This window comes from Macaca fascicularis, chromosome 13 (genome assembly GCF_037993035.2).
Source record: "Macaca fascicularis isolate 582-1 chromosome 13, T2T-MFA8v1.1".
NCBI lineage: Eukaryota > Metazoa > Chordata > Mammalia > Primates > Cercopithecidae > Macaca > Macaca fascicularis.
Window position 1 is genome coordinate 60,223,135 of NC_088387.1, and position 15,543 is coordinate 60,238,677.

Below are 15,543 nucleotides of genomic sequence, written 5' to 3' on the forward strand. Positions count from 1 at the left end.
AGGAGTTCGAGACCAGGCTGGCCAACATGGCAAATCCCTGTCTCTAAAATTAGGTGTGGTGGCGGGTGCCTGTAATCCCAGCTACTGGAGAGGCTGAGGCAGGAGAATCACTTGAACCCCGGGAGCGGAGGTTGCAATGAGCTGAGATTACACCACTTCACTCGAGCCTGGACAAAACAGCAAAACGCAGTCTCAAAAAAATAAATAAATAAATTGATAGATTTACACGTAAATTTCAGAAATGTGGTTAAACGTTTAATAACAGTTAGGCTTAACATTTACTTCCGTAATAAATTAAATATCAACTGAGATGCAAGCAGCTTTATGAGTTCCTTCCCATGCACAAAAAGTACTCTCAGCCATTTAAAATCTCAATTGGCAATTGGTACAGATATGGTGCCATTTTGCAGAGGGGGAAACCGAGGTGAAGATAACCTCCCAAGGTGATGGAACTAGGAAGTGGTGGACCCTGCATTCCAGCTCAGATGACACCAGATTGCTAGAGTCAGAACACTCCACCACTTTCCTCTACCACCTCCAGTATATGCAGAGAGATTCCATTACTATAGAAAACAATGTTAGTTATGAATACATAACCTGGAAGAATATATGCCAATATGACAACATTGGTCTTTCCTGGAGTGGGAATTACAAAGGACTGGCTTTTTTTTTTTTTTTTCTGTAATGTTTATGATTTGAGTAAAAGGAATTCTCTACCTCTTCACCCCATTTTTCAACTAATCTCTTTGCTGCCAATTTAAAATTAAGGTAATGGCCAGGCACAGCAGCTCATGCCTGTAATCCCAGCACTTTGGGAAGCAGGAGGATCGCTTGAGCCCGGGAGTTGGAAACTAGCTTGGGTAACATATCCAGACCCCTCTCTAGAAATTTTTGTTTTTTATTCTGAGAGGGAGTCTCGCTCTGTCTCCCAGGCTGGAGTGCAGTGGCGCAATCTCGGCTCACCGCAAACGATTTCAAACGATTTGGATTACCAAGGTAATCGTTTGAACCCGGGAGGCGTTTGAACCCTGTCTGACAGAGCAAGACCCTATCTCAAAAAATAAATAATAAAAGCAGATCACAAAGCCATACGTACGGTATATTCCCCACTTTTATAAATCTAAAGCTACAAATCTTATGACTTCACTAAGTCCCTGGCTCACATTCAGGTATATTATTTGAGAGGGGAATGAGGCTAGATGTAAACTATGACTTTTTATAGTCATAGTTTATGACTCCGGGTTCAAACGATTACCTTGCCTCAGCCTCCCCAGTAGCTGGGATTACAGGCGTGTGCCACCATGCCCAGCTAATTTTTTGTATTTTTAGTAGAGACGGGGTTTCACCGTGTTAGCCAGGATAGTCATGATCTCCTGACTTCGTGACCCGCCCGCCTCAGCCTCCCAAAGTGCTGGGATTACAGGCGTGAGCCACTGTGCCCGGCCTAATTTTTATTTATTTTTATTTTTATTTTTTTGTTTGCTTTTGAGACGGAGTCTGGCTCTTGTCGCCCAGGCTGGAGTGCAGTGGCGCGATCTCGGCTCACTGCAAGCTCCGCCTCCCGGATTCACGCCATTCTCCTGCCTCAGCCTCCTGAGTAGCTGGGACTACAGGCGCCCGCCACCACGCCCCGCTAATTTTTTCGTATTTTTAGTAGAGATGGCGTTTCACCACGTTAGCGAGGATGGTCTCCATCTCCTGACCTCGTGATCCGCCCGCCTCGGCCTCCCAAAGTACTGGGATTACAGGCGTGAGCCACCGCGCCCAGCGAGAAAAAAATTTTAAATTAGCCAGACGTGGTGGCCCACGCCTGGACACCCAGCTCCTAGGGAGGCTGAGGCAGGAAGATTGCTTGAGCCCTGGAGTTTAAGGCTGCAGGGAACTAAATGATAGTGCCACTACACTCCAACCTGGGTGATAGAACGGGACCTGTGGAAAGAGAAAGAAAGGGAGAAAAAGAAGAAAGATGAGAAAGAAACACAGAGAAAGAAAGAAAAACAAAGGGAATTCTGCACCTCCTTATGTTTCTTTTCTGTGTTGTCAATCAGCATTCTGTAGTCACTTAGTAGTTCTACTTCTTTTTTTTTTTTTTTTTTTTTGAGACAAAGTCTCGCTCTGTCGCCCAGGCTGGAGTGCAGTGGCGCGATCTCGGCTCACTGCAAGCTCTGCCTCCCGGGTTTACGCCATTCTCCTGCCTCAGCCTCCTGAGTGGCTGGGACTATAGGCGCCCGCCACCACGCCTGGCTAATTTTTGTATTTTTAGTAGAGATGGGGTTTCACCATGTTGGCCAGGCTGATCTTCATCTCTTGACCTCGCGATCCACCTGCCTTGGCCTCCCGAAGTACTGGAATTACAGGTGTGAGCCACTGCGCCCGGCCAGGGGCTTTCTTTTATTATATTCCTGTTGGTGCTTCAAATACCCCCTCAGATGGGCCTCACTCCGGGTTGAAACTTTTTGTTTGTTTCTTTGAGACAGAGTCTAGCTTCTTCGCCCAGGCTGGAGTGCAATGGCTCGATCTCGACTCACTGCAACCTCCGCCTCCCGGGTTCAAGCAATTCTCCTGCCTTAGCCTCCCCAGTAGCTGGGACTACAGGCACGCCCCACCAACGGGGTTTCACTATGTTGACCAGCCTGATCTCGAACTCTTGACCTCAAGTGATCTGCCCACCTCGGCCTCCCAAAGTGCTGGGATTACAGGCGCTAGCCACTGCGCCTGGCCAAAATTTTTTCTTAGGCTCCCATTCCCCACATCTCATGAAATTAGTCACTCCCTCACCTATGCTACCTTTGTGTCTACCATATGTTTTTGTTATTAAATGTATAATGCTGGAGTATAGTTACTTTTCTGTGTCATATGTCTTTGTTTTCCCACCGTGTAGCACAGAAGTTGGCTGGTTAAACTGAATACATAAAAATCAACTACATAGTTTTCTTTCTTTCCTCTAAAGGCTTAGTCTCCTTTGGTCCTTTAGACTTTACATTGGGGTAGGTGACACAATCAAGACTTAAGCTAAAGTAAAGGAATTCAGTTAAGAGAGTATCACAAAACTAGAGAAATGGAATAGTCTCTCTGAAAAAATCATGTGCAGGGAGCTGCTGAGAGAGGACCCATGTCACATATGAGCAATTGGGAAGGAGGGAGAACCTTGTCTTCGCTTCCCAGGGTGTGTCATGTCCTGCTGCTCACAAGCTAGCCTGGCCGTACGTATTTCTCAGGGTCCAGTTTTCCACTTAAAGCAAAAAACAAAATACAAAAAACAAAACAAAACAAAACAAAAAATCAGGTAGGGGGGCAACTAACCCGTTAAGCTGGAAGAATATTTTTAGATAGCTGAGGCCTGGGAATACGTCTATTATTTATCATGACCCCAGCCAGTGTGCACTTTATTCTGGACTGCCTCAGGGGTGGGAATCTCCGTGAGGTTAGGGTGGCACTGCTGAGGGGTAGCCCTGAAGACGCCCTGCCCACACAGCGCAGACCCCCTGCCTGTGCCCCCGCGTGGGAGCCAGCCTGAGGGCGGAGGGGCGACACAAGGGTCTGCCCTGCCCCTTTCTCCCCTCCAAGTCGGCAGCGGCAGTGGAAAGTGAAAATGAAAGCAGAAACCATTCTGAGCACCCTCGCTCAGGCTGGCGACCCACACTGGTCATGTAGGCTGTGGGAGAGGAAGGGAAGCGCGGGGGGCTTACAGGCAGGTGACGCTCTCAAGGGAAACCAGGAGGTGTTTCTCTGGCCGCGGCCCCGCCCCGCCCTGCCTCCCTTGGACCCCGCCCCCATGAGTCTCCTCCCCCCACGAGGCCCCTCCTGGTTCCTGCGCCTCAGCCCCGCCCTTCACTTTCGTTTCTGAGGCCACGCCCCGTAGGACCTGACCAAGCCCGGTACTGAGGCTTCACAAGGCCTCCGCCTGTGCGGCCACTTCCTCTTCCTCCTGCCTCTCCTCTTTTTTGGGGAGAGGCGCACGCCCTGCCGCTGGCCCACAGACCTCGTGGATGCCGCATAGAATGAATGGCCCGAAGTAAACACGGGGTTCTTTCCCATAAGGGCCCCGTCCAGGGACGGGGGTTGAGTCACCTTCTCCCCTGTAGTCTTTGCGGTGAGACCTGTTGGGGGGTGCAGACGCTGAAAATCCCTTTGGGTTTCTTCCTCCTGGCTCACCGGCCGGACCCAAGTGATGAGAAGGGGAGTAGGGAGATGAATTGTGGAAAGAAAAGAATGCTGCTGAATTACTGAGTGCCTAACCGAAGAAAAATTGGGGAGCAAGAGCATGACGGGGCACTAAAATTTTTTGAGGAAGATTCGTTGTCAGAAAATAGAAATGGCTAGAATCATCATCAAAGTGTCAGTCATTTCAAACTGCCTTTTAATTACAGTCCTCAGGATTCCTGGTAATTACAGTACATCTAACCTCATACTCGCAAACCAAGTTCAGATGGAAATATTTAGAGAAATGCAGGCACAAAGCAGGAAATTGGGGTATTGGTGTTTTCAGAGTTCTCTTTGGATATCTCTGGGTATTGGGGGGGGAAGCTCCAATGAAATATATCAGACGTGATTAAAAAAAAAAAAAATGACATGAAACCACTGTCTGATTTTCCTTAGGCCCAACATCGGGTAGCATTCATAGCAAGTATTCATTGGCTGGTGGAAGCCCTTGTGATCAAAATGAAGTCAGGTGATTTAGCACATACAGTTGTTTGCCTGTGTTCTCCAAAACTGAAGAGACTTGCATTCACTTTTCTTCTAGGGAGTTTAAAGGAAACAAACGACTCACCTGCTGCAAGTGCTTAGCATTGTGCTAGAATAATTACAGAAGCTATCTCAAGCTGGGCGTGGTGGTGCACGCCTGTAATCCCAGCTACTTCGGAGGCTGAGATGGGAGGATCGCTTGAGCCCAGGAGAGATCACAACACTGCACTCCAGCCTGGGTGACAGGGTGAGACTCTTCAAAAAAAGGGGCAAGAATAATTCAGCAGTAGTTGGTTACAGAGTGAAAAGTACTCCCACTTGATTTTTATTTTATTATCCTGGACTCGATTTTATTATCAAGTGGGATTTTTACCTGGGCTTTCAGAAGTTAAGGTAATTTGCCCAAGGTCACATGATTAGTAAATTATCAGTTTAGGATTGAATTCAGGTCACCTGTCTCCCCCAAAGCATACAGAATGCAGGTGTGTACATTTATCTAAGTGTGTCAAACTGTACAGTTAAAATGGGTACATTTAATGTTACTTATAACCCAGTTAAGTTGGTTTTTTTCAATCATGCAGAATGAGTGATGTTATAAAACTCGTCAAATAAACCACATTATGATTTCATACATGAAAGTATAAAGGCTGGGTGCAGTGGCTCACGCCTGTAATCCCACCACTTTGGGAAGCTGAGGCAAGTGGATCACCTGAGGCTAGGAGTTCAAGACCAGCCTGGCCAACATGGTGAAACCCCATTTCTACAAAAAATACAAAAATTAGCTGGTCATAGTGGCACATGCCTGTAATCCCAGTTACTCGGGAGGCTGAGGCACAAGAATTGCTTGAACCCGGGAGGCAGAGGTTGCAGTGAGCTGAGATTGTACCACTGCAGTCCATCCTGTGCAAGAGAGTAAGACTGTCTCAAAAAGAAAGTTTATGTATGAAGATATGCCTTTATTTATAACACAACTGTGAAGCGTTGTTCATTCAAGTGACCTTTCCAAACTTCAGTACAGATGTATATAAATATCAAGCAGGAAGCTACCATGGGTTAGGGTCATGAAAGTCTGTCTTGGAAATCAACCAAGCATACACAGAATTGGAAACAACATTGGAAGTATGTGATACCACACCTATCTAACAAAAACATCTTCAAAGTGCAGGGCACTGAACGGATCAGACACTTTTGCTATTGGGTATGCACAAAAGTCACCTTTCATATGTATAATATACTATGTATGGTACTAAGGATTGTATAATATACTATGTATGGTACTAAGGATGGTGATTACAAGCTGTGCAGCAGAACTTAGAAGTTTTTATTTTCAATTATACCAAGGCTGTGTTTGACTGTTTAAAGACAGTATACTGACGACTGTTTCATTTTATAATGTTCCACTTTGAAGTTTTACCAGTTTCAGAAACATCTTGAATTTAAGGCTTTAATGAAATTTTGTGAATCAAAAATTCATAAAATTGGTATTCTGAACAATCATGATTGTCCACACATATGTAGAAACAGGATACAGCATAACTCAGTTTTTCTCACAAGTGGTAAACTGGCTTTCATAGAATGGTTAAACTGATGCTAGTTGCCACCCCGGCCCAATACACGTGTGTTTCTGTCGGTCAATTTAACAGCCCCTCTTATAATAATAAACTCCACAGTCCTCAAAATAGGATGTGACTGATTGGATTTCACTTTAGGAATTCTGCACAACCTTGTGTTTTCCTAGAAAATATTTTCTTGGCCAGGCACAGTGGTTCATGCCTGTAATCATTCTCTACGATTGGTCTTCCAGCACTTTGGGAGGCTGAGGCAGGGGGATGACCTGAACCCAGGAGTTTGAGACCAGCCTGGGCAACATGGCAAAACCCCGTCTCTACCAAAAACACAAAAAATTAGCCAGATTTGGTAGCGCGTGCCTATGGTTCAAGCTACTTGGGAGGCTGAGGTGGGAGGATCACTTGAACCTGGGAGGCTGAGGTTGTAGTAAGTGGAGATTGCACCACTGCACTCCAGCCTGGGTGATAGAGTGAGACCTCATCTCAAAAATAAGAAAAAACTTAAAATGTAAAAAATTTAACCAAGGCCAGGCATGGTGTCTCACATCTGTAATCCCAGCATTTTGGGAGGCCAAGGCAGGCAAATCACTTGAGGTCAGGAGTTCAAGACCAGCCTGGCCAGCATGGCAAAACCCCCTCTCCACTAAAAATACAAAAATTAGCTCGTGTGGTGGCAGGCACCTGTAGTCCCAGCTACTTGGGAGACTGAGAAAGGAGAAACACTTGGACCCGGGAGGCGGAGGTTGCAGTGAGCCAAGATCACACCACTGCACTCCAGCCTGGGCAACAGAGTCTGGGCAAGAGACTCAGTCTCAAAAAATTTCAACCAATATGTATATATAAAAGATATTCACTGCAGTGGCATATATAATGACGAAATTGGAAAACTTAATCTAAATCAACAATAGTAACATATATAGCATTGATAAGAGACTATAAACAACTACATCAAAATGTTAATTGTGGTTATTGCTCAATAGTAGGATTATGGGCCACTTAAATTTTCTTTTTACTTCAACATTTTTTCACATTCTCTATGATTAGCATTTTTTTATAATCAGGTAAATAAATACTATTTTTTAAAAAAGAAAATCCTTGGAGGGCTTAAGAAGCACTTAACTTCTTGATCATAGCTAATAGAATAAAATATTAGTGCTTATACATGGTAAATAGCCAAGAAATAATCCTAAGCAATGACTACTTTAGAAACCAGTCTCACTCTACCACCTGCTTTCATTCTTATCCTCAACTAGTTGTCAGAACTGTTTCCTGTGGTTGAAAGCCTGTTACTCCCAAAGTAGAATAGTATAAAATGAATATAGTCTAAAAGCTTACTCCTACATAGATCTAAAATGTTAACATTATTAAAAAACAATAACACAAACCCAAAAAGTAATTTTATGTTTAATAATGCTTCCTTTTTCCCAAAAAGCCTAAGAGCCCCAGAGCCTGTGCTAAATACTGTTAAAGTGCGCAAAGTGAGGGTCTTTTTAACTAAAACACTCATCTACATATATAATAAGTTTCATATGTCCTAGAAAAAGGTCTGGAAAGCTATACATCAAGTTATTAAGTCTCCAATGGTGAAATTATAAATGTTTTCAGAACATTTTTGCTTGTCAATATTTTCAGATTGTTGTACAATGGGCAAATATGGTCTTTTGTCAAAAGAAAAAGGTGTTTTAATGTCATTTTGACAAAAATAAATGCTACCTAGAGCTGTTAGAATTTGTGCCTTTTAAAAGACCTTTCTAACTTGCAAGTGGGAAAACAAGTTACTAATTACAGAATGGAGTTTTGACACACTAAGCAATATAGCTTTATATTTGGTGTCTGCCTAATACTTGGGAAGGAAAAAAAATAAGTCCTTTGAATATGTTTATGAAGCAATTTAGGAAATCTTCTTGGATAACTCAGTTGTGTCCCAACTATTTAAATAAGTAAAATGAATACCTTCCATTGGCAGTTGTATCAGTGGAGTCATACATCAATGAAAGATTTAAAACAAGACAAGTACTCTAGTAGAAAATTGAAGAAACAAAACACCATGTAGAAACAGCCAAGTTTCACAACAGAACAACATCAAGTTAATAATTAGTCTTTAAATAAAAACAGCTGAGACATGTTTGCATGTCACAGATTTCTAAGATGGAACATTACCTGTGGGTCGGTAACCTGGCCCATTTTACAAAGTCTACTGGCCCTCTGTTTTGTATAAAGTAGATGTTCAATAACTTTTTATTTAAAAAGTTTTTGATTCAAACTTATGCAATTGAAAAATGATTCCTAAGTTTAATTTACAAATGAAGATTAATTGCTTACTGGACAAAATTTAATACTAATTTTTTTCCTAAATTTGAGCATCTGGAGGAAAGTCTCAATTAATTTGAGTTCACATGTAATAAAATGAAACAAAACCATCTGACTGAGGCAACATGATGTAGGGAAAAGAGCTTGAACACTGGAATCTCCCAACATTGCAACTATTTTGTAACTTTGGGTTCATTTTCTCCTACTCTAAAAGCAGATGATTAAATCCATCATCTCCAAGATCTTTTCAGGTTTTAAGGGTCTGTGACTTGGGCTGGGAGCCATGGTTCATGACTGTAATCCCAGCACTTTGGGAAGCTGAGGCGGGGAAGATAACTTGAGCTCAGGAGTTTGAGACCAGCCTGGACAATATCATGAGACCCTGTCTCAATTTTTAAATAAATATAAATAAAAAAGAGTCTACGACTTGAAAACAAACATGAAGATTCTAACAGGTGGAGAGAAGGCAGACTGGCTAGGAAACTCAGGGCCTAAGGAACAGCAGTGCATCTTCTAGATCATCTTTCTATCTCATCTATACTGCACTTAGAGCTGAAGAAGCTGGCAGCTCCCACAGAAGCCTGCTCTCCTTAGCCAAAGGACCTGAAAAAGAGAAGCCTAGTAAGACAGAAAACCTTTAGACAATAACTTCTACACTTGTGCCAAACATGGCAGAAAAAAAACGTGGCCGCAACCCATCACCTGAGTGGAAGCCAAGTGGGAAACTTAGATTTCCACCTTTGCCAGACTATAATGAGGTGTCCCGTGCCACCCACCACCACCCTGCCACCACCAGTGTGGTGCCAGAGGAAGCCTAGTGAAGAGGCAGGACTTTGACAACCACTCAGAAAGTCATGAGGTGGAGGCGACACACCCTACCTCTGTGATGTCAGAGAGGTCCACCTCAGGAGCAGACTGAGGCCCTCCCTGTCACGGAGACATTGGTGGAGGCTTAGTGAAGACCTGGAACGCCCATCTCCACCCAGAAGTAATGAAGAGCACCTCCAACAGAGGCCAAGTAGGCCCGAAGAGTACAGCACCCAACTGGACTTCTACCCCCAGCCAGCAGTAACGTGCTGACCAGCCCCACACCTCCACCCTCCTTGCTGGAGCATTATCAAAGAAACCAGCTAAAAAAGAATGTTTCAATAAGATCCATGTGCTGTCCTTTAAAGCACAAAAGTTTTTTATTTTGGCTAGGCATGGTGGCTCATGCCTGTAATCCCAGCACTTTGAGAGGCCAGGGTGGGAGGATTGCTTAAGCCCAGGAGTTTGAGACCAGCCTAGGCAACATGGTAAAACCCCATCTCTACAAAAAAAATAGAAAAATTAGCCAGGTGCAGTGGTGCGGGCCTGTAGTCCCAGCTACTCGGAAGGCTGAGGTGGAGCATCACTTGAGCCCTGGAGGCAGAGGCTGTAGTGAACCCAGATCACACCACTGTACTCCAGCCTGGGCAACAGCGTGAGACCCGGTCTCAAAGAAAAAAAAAAAAAAAAAAGTTTTTATTTTGAAGTCCAATTTGTCTATTTTTTCTTTTGTTGTTCATATTTTTGTTCTCATATCTAAGAACCCTTTGCCAAATCCAAGATCATAAAGATCCCTATGTTTTCTTGTTTTCTTTGAAGAATTTTATAATTTTAGCTCTTACCTTTAGGCTTTTCATCCTTTTTGAGTTAATTTTTGTATATGGTGTGAGATGAGTTCAACTTAATTGTTTTGCCTGTAGTTATCCAGTCATTCCAGCACTATTTGTTGAAAAGAATATACCTTCCCACTGAATGGTCTTGGTACCCTGTCAAAATCAACTGAATATTGACCAGGCACGATGGCTCACATCTGTAACCCCAGCACTTTAGGAAGCCGAGGAGAGCAGATCACCTGAGGTCAGGAGTTCAAGACCAGCCTAGCCAACATGACAAAACCCGTCTCTACTAAAAATACAGAAATTAGCAGGGCATGGTGGTGGGCACCTGTAATCCTAGCTACTCGGGAGGCTGAGGCAGGAGAAAGCACGAACCCAGGAGGCAGAGGTTGCAGTGAGCAGAGATTGAGCCACTACACTCTAGCCTGGGCGACAGAGTTGACTACAGATGTAAGCGTTTATTTCTGGACTGTTAATTCCAGTCCCATTCATCTATATGTCTGTCCTCGTGCCAGTACCACACTGTTTTGATTACTACTGATTTGTAGTAAATTTGAAATCATGAATTGTGAGTTTCAAGTTTTATTCTCCTTTTTCAGGATTAATTCGAATATTCTGGGTCCCTTGCAATCCATATGAATTTTGGAATAAATTTGTCAATTTCTAGGAAGAAGTCAGTGGGGATTCTGGTAGGAATTGCATTAGATCTCTAGATCAGTTTCAAGAGTGTTGCCTTCTTAACAATGTTAAATCTTGTAATCCAAGAACATGGAATTTTTTTTTTCATTTCTGTAGATCTCCATTAATTCTGTTCAACGATGTTTTGTAGTTTTCAGAGCATAGGTTTTGTACTTTTTTTTTTTTTAACTTCAACCTTTATTTTAGGTTCAGGATGTTCCTGTGCAGGTTTGTTACATTAGTATATTACGTGATGCTGAAGTTTGGGGTACAACTGATCCCATCACCCAGATAGTGAGCATAGTACCCAGTAGGTAGTTTTTCAACCCTTGACCCCTCTCTTCTTCCCCTTTCTAGTAGTCTGCAGTGCTTACTGTTCCTATCTTTATGTAGATGGGTACCCATGCTATGGGTGACTATTGATGAGAACAATAAGTACCAGGAACTACTAGCAGGGAGGAGGGTGGGTGCAAGGGATGAAAAAGTGGGAGCTAAATTCTTTTTTTTTTTTTTTTTTTTGAGATGGAGTTTCACTCTTGTTGCCCAGGCTGGAGTGCAATGGTGTGATCTCAGCTTACTGCACCTCCACTTCCCGGGTTCAAGTGATTCTCCTGCCTCAGCCTCCCGAGTAGCTGGGATTACAGGCACCTGCCACCACGCCTGGCTAATTTTTATATTTTTAGTAGAGATGTTGGGTAGGCTGGTCTTGAACTCCTGGCCTCAAGTGATCTGCCCACCTCAGCCTCCCAAAGTGCTGGGATTACAGGCCTGAGCTACTGTGCCCACCTGGGAGCCAAACTCTTAAAAGTGAGAACATATGGTATTTGGTTTTCTGTTTCTGTGTTAATTCGCTTAAGATAATGACCTCCAGCTGCCTCTATGTTGCTGCAAAGGACATTATTTCATTCTTTTTTATGGCTGCATAGTATTGCATGTGTATATGTACCACATTTTCTTTCTTCAATCCACCATTGATGGGCACCTAGGTTGATTCCATGTCTTTGCTATTGTGAATAGTGCTGTGATTAACATATGAGTTGCACTTCTTTTGTTAAATTTATCCCTAAATATTTTATTCTTTTTAATGCTATTGTGAATGAAATTGTCTTCTTAATTTCATTTTTGGATTGTTCATTGCAAAACTGCAACTGATTTTTGTATATCAATTACATATTCTGCAACCTCACTGAAATGGGTTTCTATTTCTAGTAGACTTTTAGTGTATTCCTTAGGATTTTCTATATAAAAGATCATGTCATCTGTGAATAGAGATAGTTTTATTTCTTCATTTGCAACGTGGATACCTTTTATTTTTCTTTACTAATTGCCTTAGCCAGGATCTCTAGTAAAAAAGGGAATAGAATATTCAAGTGGGGTTTATTCCAGGGATGCAAGGCTGGTTTAATATTCAAAAATCAATCAACATAATTCACCATATAAACAGCCCAAAGAAGAAAAATTACATGATCATATCAATCAATGTAGAAAGTGCATTAGAAAAAATTCAACATTCATTTATGATAAGAACTGTCAGATAACTACAAATAAAGGGGAACTTCCTCAACTTAATCACAAAAATCCCTACCACTAACATTATACTTCATAGTGAAAAACAATGTTTCTCCCCTGCTATCGTGAACAAGACAAGGTTGTTCAGTCTCATCACTCTCATTCAACATAGTGCTGGAAGTCCTAGCCAATGCAATAAGCAAGGAAAGAAAACATACAGATTGGAAGGGATGAAATAAAACTGTTCCTATTTGCAGATGACATGATTGTCTACATAGAAAATCCCAAGGACTCTACAGAAAAAAAAAACCCTCCTAGAAGTAATAAGTATGTTCAGCAAGATTATAGAATATAAGATAAACACAAAAATCAATTGCATTTCTATATGCTGGCAATAAACATGTGAACACTAAAATTAAAAATGATTTATGGCCTAGCACAGTGGCTCACATCTGTAATCCTAACACTTTGGGAGACCTAGGTGGGCAGATCACCTGAGGTCAGGGGTTCAAGACCAGCCTGGCCAACGTGGTGAAACACTGTCTCCACTAAAAATACAAAAATTAGCCAGGCATGGTGGTGCGCACCTGGAATCCCAGCTACTCAGGAGGCTGAGGCAGGAGAATTGCTTGAACCCGGGAGGCAGAAGTTGCAGTGAGCCGAGATTGTGCCAGTGCACTCCAGCCTGGGCAACAAAAGTGAAACTCCATCTCAAAAAAAAAAAAACAAAAAATTATTATTATCCACCAAAAAAATGAAGTACTTAGGTGTAAGTCTACAAAACATATAGAAGACTTGTATGATGAAGACTTCAAAATGCTGATGAAAGAAATCAAGAAGATCTAAATCAATGGAGAAATGTACTGTGTTTCTAGGTTGGAAGACTCAGCTTAGTAAAGATGTCAATTCTCACCCAAATTGATATACAAGTTTAATGTAAATCCTATCAAAATTCTAGTAAGATTTTCTGTAGATAGACAAGATTATTTTAAAATTTAGATTGAAATGCAAAGAACCTAGAATAGCCAAAATTATTCTGGAGAAGAAAAATAAGGTGGGAAGAATCAGTCTACCCAATTTCAAGATTTAATTTTATAGCTACAGCAATCAATACCATGTGGCATTGGCAGAGGGATAGAGATATAGACGAATAGAATAGAATAGAATAGAATAGAATAGAATAGAATAGAATAGAATAGAATAGAATAGAATAGAATAGAATAGAATAGAACAGAACAGAAGAACCCAGAAATAGACATGCACAATATACCCATCTAAATTTTGACAAATATGCAAAAGCAATTCAATGGAGAAAAGACAGCATTTTCAACCAATGGTCCTGGAGTGAATTGAACATTCAAAGGCAAAATAATGAACCTGAGTCTCACACCTTACACAATATACAAAAATTAAAATGGACCATGGACTTAAATGCAAGGCATAAAACAGTAAAACTTTTTAGGAAAAATTATTAGGAGAAAATGTGCAAGATCTAAGGTGAGGGCTGGGCACAGTGGCTCGTGCATGTCATCTCAGCACTTTGGGAGGCCAGAGGGTAGATAACATGGACCCAGGAGTTCAAGACCAGCCTGGACAACATGATGAAACCCAGTCTCTATAAAAAATACAAAAATTAGCCAGGCATGGTGTCATGTGCCTGTAGTCCCAGCTACTGGGGAGGCTGAAGTGGGAGGATTGCCTGAGCCCAGGAGGTCAAGGCTGCAGTGCACCAAGATCACGTCACTGCACTCCAACCTGGGTGACAGAGGAGACTCTGTCTCAAAAATAATAAATAAATAAAAATTTAAAAATCAAAAGTGAGGTAAAGATTCTTTTGTTTTTTGTTTTTCTTCATTTTAAGATAGGATCTTGCTCTGTTGCCCAGGCTGGAGTGACTTGACCTCCTGAAGTGCTGGGATTACAGGCGTGAGCCACCATGCCCAGCCTAGCTTTCTAAAGCCAACCTATAAAAGGAAAAATTGGTAAGTGGGACTTCATTAAAATGTAAAGCTTTTGCTCTGCAAAAAAACTCCTTAGAGAAGATGGAAAGACAAGTTACAGACTGGAAAAAAATATTTGCAAACTACATATTCAACAAAGTACTAGTGTCTTGACTATATAAAGAACTCTCACATCACTGTACTCCAGCCTAGGTGACAGAGCAAAACTCCACCTCTTAAAGAATAAAGAAAACAAAAACTACAAAGACATATCACTACATACACATAACAGAATGGCTAAAATTTAAAAAATAGTGACAAGACAATACCAATGCTGACAAGGATGTAGAGAAAATATATCACTCATACATGATGCCGCAAATATAAAATGGTACAGCCACTTTGGAAAAACACTTTGGCAGTTTCTTGAAAAATGAAACATGCAACTACCATAGGACACAGCAATAGCACTCCTAGGCATTTATGTCAGAGAAATGAAAACTGAGCATCCACCCTAAACCCTGTACACAAATGTTTATAGCAGCTTTATGCATTGTCTTAGTCATTTGGGTTGCTATAACAAAATACCTTAGACTGGGTAATTTATAAACAACAGATATTCATTGTCCACAGTTCTGGAGTCTGGGAAGTCCAAAATTAAGGCACCAGCAGATTAGGAATCTGGTGAGGGCTCATTTTTCATTAATGGTGCCTTTGTGTGTCCTCACATAGTGGCAGGGGAGAGGGCTAACAAGCTCCCTAATACCCCTCCTTTTTTTTCTTTTTTTTCTCTTTTTGAGACAGGTTCTTGCTCTCTCGCCGAGGCTGGAGTTCAGCAGTGTGATCTCGGCTCACTACAACCTCTGCCTCCCGGGCTCAAGCCTACTAAAAGTGGGCGTGGCTAAAAAAAGGCAACATGAGGGATCCTTGTGGTGATGGAAATATTCTATATCAATGTCAGTATCTTGGTTGTGATACTATAGTTTAACTTTGCAAGATATTAACACTTGCGGAGACTAGGTAAAAGGTACATAGGATCTCTGAATTATTTTTTAGAACAACATATGAATCTACAATGATCTCAAAATTAAAAGTTTGTTTGTTTGTTTGTTTATTTTAAATAAGGTCTTGGCCAGGCACAGTGGCTCATACCTGTAATCCCAACACTTTGGGAGGCCAAGGTGGGTGGATCATTTGAGGTAAGGAGTT

The 15,543-nt window shown here is 42.0% G+C and overlaps 1 long non-coding RNA gene across 1 annotated transcript; it reads left to right on the forward strand.

Annotated features, from left to right (window-relative positions):
* The first annotated feature begins 3,858 nt into the window (after positions 1–3,858).
* Positions 3,859–5,324, forward strand: LOC135966823 (uncharacterized). The gene is made up of 2 exons (XR_010580445.2): positions 3,859–4,385; positions 4,745–5,324. It is a non-coding gene; the product is annotated as an uncharacterized lncRNA (long non-coding RNA).
* The last annotated feature ends 10,219 nt before the right edge of the window (positions 5,325–15,543 follow it).